Raw genomic sequence first — 6,000 nt, 5'->3', positions numbered from 1 at the left:
CTTTTCACCAAGTCGCATCTCCAATGTTTACTGAGGATACATGGTCAAATGTTAATGATCCGTCCATACTGTTGCTAGTTGATGTCACTGGGATATGAGATGCAACAAAGGAGTTAAGCAAATGGCTATTGTTTCGAAACAAGGAAGACTTACAAATTGCAGTAAACCGTTATGGCGTGATGAGAAACACTTACCATGTAACACCCTGGAATAATACACTATAATAAACAATAATAACTTGATCATTTAATCCCAAAAGGTCAACTTTCTTATTGAACTAATAATCAATTAATTACAATTTAATAGATACATTCCCACGATGTCCAAATTCATTTTTCAGTTCAATGAACTAGATGACTTAACAAAATATAAGCCCCCTGGGCGTACAACATCACAAAATACATATGGTAGTTCTATTACAAAATCCCAAAACAAAACACAATGGTTGGAACACAGTGCTTGCGCCAACCCTTCAATGAGGCTGAACTTCGTCAATTCCTGAAAAATAATTAAGGGTTGAGCTAGATGCCTAGTAGGAATACATTTACCCAGGTATCTAATCCTTTATGTAATGAAATAATACAATAAAATTCATCCTCACAAATAAATCATCAACAATTCACAATGAACTGTAATAATATAACACAAACAATTGCAATTCATATCTTCATGTAGAACTGTTAAACATCCACAACCATGGGGATCATGTCCCACATTCATCTACATGAGTCCTCTTGAAAACAACCTTTACTTTTACATTTAGAAAACAACCCCCACATTTGCCAACTATTTTACAGCGGGAAGTAGGCACCCTAAGGAAAACCATCCGGTTTTCCACTTTCGCCGGCTATTATACGGCGGGACTGTGTGGACACCCCAAAACTTTTTCACACATTCGTCCAGCGATAAGCCTAGACAGGGCATTTGGGCACCTTTTTAAACTCCCCGCGTGGGTGCTAACACAACACCACATTTACCCAAAACCGTCATCACACTTGGACTCATGCATGCTTAACAATTAAATCACATTTCAATCCCAAGATCAAACATCAAACATTACCATAGATGAACATCACATAAACTCGAAGAACAATAGCATACAAGCCACAATTCCTTTAACTACATCAACATCCACATTTCCATCTTTCCCCTTTTTACAAATTGTCATGGATCAAGAGAATTCCATTACATTTGGTATTTTCTATTCAATATGGGAGCTTAGGGTTTCATCTAATTTGGGGGTTTCCCTTCTTTATCACCAATCTAGATTCTAACCACATTTACATTCATATTTTAAAGACGGAATTGAGAGATTTCACACAAAATATTAAACAAATGAATTAGCAAGCGAAATAAGAGTTAATCCAACAAAGTCTTCAATTAATTCACAAATCACACACTATACCATGAAATCCCTTCAAAAGTGAAGACATACAAGGATAAAAGTATCCCTACCTCAACTATCAAGCCAAAAATCCAAGCTTCTTCACGAATCAATCGCAAACTCATAATCCAATCGGTGGATAATGATAATCTTCAAGTGTTCTTCGTCCCTAGCAAGCGATTTTGGGTGGATTTCAAAGGTATGAGGGGTATTTAGTGGTAGAAATCTAGGGTTTCATAGAGAGAGAAAGAGGAGATGGAAGATAGAACAAAAGAGATGAGAGAATGATCTAGAATCACCGAATTTAAAAAGCTGATACGCGTTCCCCACTCGAGCGTGACTTCTTATGCTCGAGCGAACAGACACAATAAATAAGGCTCACTCGAGCGACAACTTCTTTGCTCGAGCGGAGAAAGAGAAACCTCAGAAGTTTTGCAGCGCTACAGTGAAACTTTTGGAAGCTAACATTTCACGCTCGAGCGGACGGCTGCAACAAAATGCTGGGAGCAACAATTCTATGCTCGAGCGGCGGTTTCCCTGCTCGAGCCGCCCTGAAAACAAAATGTCACATACCATGTAATGGTGAAGTCAACAACAGACTTGTGGAAATTGCATTGCAAAAATGGGTGCGAGTGGAAGCTCAGAGCATGTAAGCGTGTCAAACATAGTTTATTTAAGATTACTAAATATGAAGGACCTCACACATGTGTATCTGCAACATTTACACAAGATCATGCAATGTTGAGCATGAAGTGCGAGAGCTTGTAAAGGCGGATCCATCAATCAAGATCTCTATACTGAGAGCCAGTATTAGGCAAAAGTTTGATGGTTTCTTATCATCTTATAATAAGGCTTGGAATGCAAAGCAAAAAGCCATTGCAAATATCTTTGGGGATTGGAATGAATCATGTAACGCCCTCAAAAATAAATGCATAAATCACTCATTCATAACATCGTTAGACATAGGAAAATAAAATATATTCATTCATCAGAGTATTCTTTACAAAAAGTGCTACATGTTGACAACAAAAGTAAATGCCCAACGGGTTTACAAACTTTCCAAGTCAACACTTGGTTATCACAAAAGAGAGTTCTAACTCTTTACATCTTAAGCCCTTGGCCTGGAATTACATATAACATCAACAAAATAACAAAAAAGAGTCTTCAACTCCTAAACCTCCCAAGCTATCTTGGAGGCGGCATATCACCTGCACCTGTAAAATAGTGTCTCAAATAGGGTGAGCCAAAGCCCAGTAGAGATATACTAAACCAAATATAAGAAATAACTAAAACATTAGCATCTAATAAATGTTCGACACATGTACATTGATTAACATCATTTCTATAACCCATCAACATTGATATTCATCTTTCAACTCGGTTTCATTTCTATTTCCAATTCACTTTATTAACATGGCTCATTTATCCGAGTAATTCAAATGAGACTACAACTCATAGAAATAACCACACTTCAATTCATCGACAATTCAAAATGAGACTACAACTCATGTCATTAACACTTCAATCATCAATGTTATTCAAACGTATATAAGATTTCAGGACTTTCACCCTGGACACTCCGGCCAACTTAATTATCAATGGAGTTCATCCCCTATCTCCTCCCAAACAATGGAGTACATCCCTTATCTCCTTCCACACAATGGAGTACATCCCCTTTCTTCTCCCAAACAAATATACATATGTAATGTATTTAAACACTTCATCACATACAATGATCAATTAATGCACATATTCAATGTGTTATTCCAACTGTCATATTCAATGACATATCTCAATTGATTAGTTTTGGTTTACCTAATCATCATGCAATTCTACAACAATCATGGCTATCCTCCACCGATAGCCCAACCCAGTTATTTCTACACAGATAAGTAAATTTACCAAACAAATAATTTATTACATTTTCCATCGGTGAGTGATTCATCAATCCAACTACACCAATTAGTTCCAATTCCATTCAATTTCACAATTTCCAAATCAATTTCATTTTCCCAAAATTACCAAATTAATTATACAAATTAATTGCTTAAATTCAATTAGGGCATTTTCCCATTTTCTCAAACATTGATCCTAAGACCCAATTTCACCTATCAAACCCACAAAACCACATTCTCAAGACCTCACATACATATTGAGCTTAAAAACATAAAACCCCTCTCTCAAATATTACAAATCACAAACCCCAACTTCCCAAATTTCCAACCTCACACCATTTATACAAAATGACTAACATTTAGGTTAAAGCTCATAAAGAGGAGTAGGTTATCCCTACATCAAATGAAGTGACTCAAAGGAGATGATGAAGAAAACTCAAGATGCTCCAAATCCAAGGATTTTCGGATCTAAATGTAGCCCACGTAAAGCTCCAACTTTCTTACAAAGAGACTAGGGTAGAGAGACCCAAGAACAAGGTATATTTGTAGAGAGAGAGAGTTTAGAGAGAGAGGCAGCCAAAACTAGGGTTTGGAGATAAAAAGATATCAAAAAGTATATGAGGGAACTGTTGCTGCGATCTGATATATGCGAAGCTCGTTCGAGCGAAGAAGTGGTCGCTCCAGAGACCAGACACAATAGACACCTCGCTCGAGCGCAAGAAGCCTCGCTCGAGCGCACAATTCAAAGCTTCAGGTCTGCAACCCAGACGCACGCTCGAGTGCAAGAGTGCTCGCTCAAACGAAGGAACACAAAACATAGAGCTCACTCGCTCGAGCGACAAAATCCTCGCTCGAGCGAAGAATACCAACCTTTAGGTTTTTCAAAGATGCAGACACACGCTCAAGAGCAAGAGTGCTCGCTTGAGCTAAGAGACACATCAAAAAAAGCTCGCTCGAGCACAATAACCTTCGCTCGAGCGAAGATGCCAAATTCTGGACAGCAATCATTTGTTCCAACTCACAACCAACCTATAGCAAACTCACCCAACTTGTCCCAAAACTCAAATACAAAGGGTCTAAAGGACGGAAACAAAATATAGACAACAACAACCATGACGGAACCCAAGTCCGAAACCAAATAAATGACGAGAAAAAACGGGATCGCTATAAATCATACCACATCTTACTAAAATGGATGATGGATATGATGGATTCCAATCCAGAAACTATCGTTTCATGGAAAATAATGTCGTCAGATGCTGCAAATAACGTTATAGTTGAACGAGTGTTCTAGACATTCAATTCTTCTATCGAGGGTTTCAAACATTACAAGCCAGTCATCAGCATAGATGGAACCTTTCTAACTGAAAAATATAATCAAATAATCATGTATTTCAAGTTGCCTTTACCGTAGTGGAGGAGGAAAGACTAGATACTTGGTCATGGCTTCTAACATGCATTAGGGAGTACGTGACACAACGGATTGGCCTCTGTCTTTTATCTGACAAACATGGAGGAATCTTATCATCTGTGAATCGCTTACGTTGGTGGCAACATCCAAATGGTTATCATCACTACTACATTCACCATCTTACCAGCAACTACCATGCAAAATACAACAATGTGATATTGCAAGACACGATCACTTCGGCAGCTTATGAGAATCAAAAAAAGAAGTTTGATCAGAAAATGAAGTCAATAAGAGACTTAAATTCCAAAGCTGCTGATGAACTTGATCTTGTGCCACTTGAACTGTGGGCGCTAGCAGATGATGGTGGCAAACGTTATGGAGTTATGACCACAAACCTTTCTGAAAGCTTCAATGAAGTATTAAAGGGTGCACGACATCTTCCTATCACATCATTGGTATAACTAACTTTTTATAAATGCGTTAGTTATTTTCAGGAGCAATGCAACAAGGCCAATGTTGAAATGCACGCCGGTGAAGTTTACAGTGCTTATGCAAAATAGATGCTCACCAAATGGGAAAAAAAGTCCAGGGGTCATTCAGTGCGGAGTTTCAATATGAATTTGGGTATTTTCGATGTTCAAACTACAGTGAACCCCTTATATTCGAATCGGGGTTTGCATCTTCATGTGGTCAACTTGATGGAAAGAACATGCGACTGTCATAAATGGAAAAATTATAAAATTCCATGTTCTCATGTCATTGCAGTATGTAAATTTGCCAGCCTTGGCCACCTACAATATGTTGATGAATATTACACATTGAAAGCACAAATGGCATGTTATCAACACACATTCAATCCTGTAGTTGATGTTGCTTATTGGCGAGAACTTTCCAAAACTCTATCCAAGGACAAATGGCATGTTATCAACACACATTCAATCTTGTAGTTGGCTAGGACTCGTGGTCGTCCAAGGACAACACGACTTCAAAATGATACGGATTGGCGAGTCTCAAACCAAACAAAATTGTGGATTGTGTGGACAACAAGGTCATAATTGGAGGAGATGTCCAAATAGCAATGTAATAGCCTCAAGTAGTCGGTCACATGACTAATTATTATCCAAATCGATTGTACCATGTGTTGTATTTCAATATTGAATGTAATGTTATCAATCTTAAGTTATTTTCTAGCTTGTGTTATTGCTTGTTGTATTTTCTTCAGCAAAAGCTCTGCTATTTATCAAGTAATAAATCATCGACAATTATGTGTTGGATGTGTTGAGAAGATTAAGTAAACATTGAGGTTAAAT

This window comes from Camellia sinensis, chromosome 13 (assembly GCF_055761805.1).
Source record: "Camellia sinensis isolate YWXY chromosome 13, ASM5576180v1, whole genome shotgun sequence".
Lineage (NCBI taxonomy): Eukaryota > Viridiplantae > Streptophyta > Magnoliopsida > Ericales > Theaceae > Camellia > Camellia sinensis.
This window is presented reverse-complemented; position numbering follows the sequence as displayed.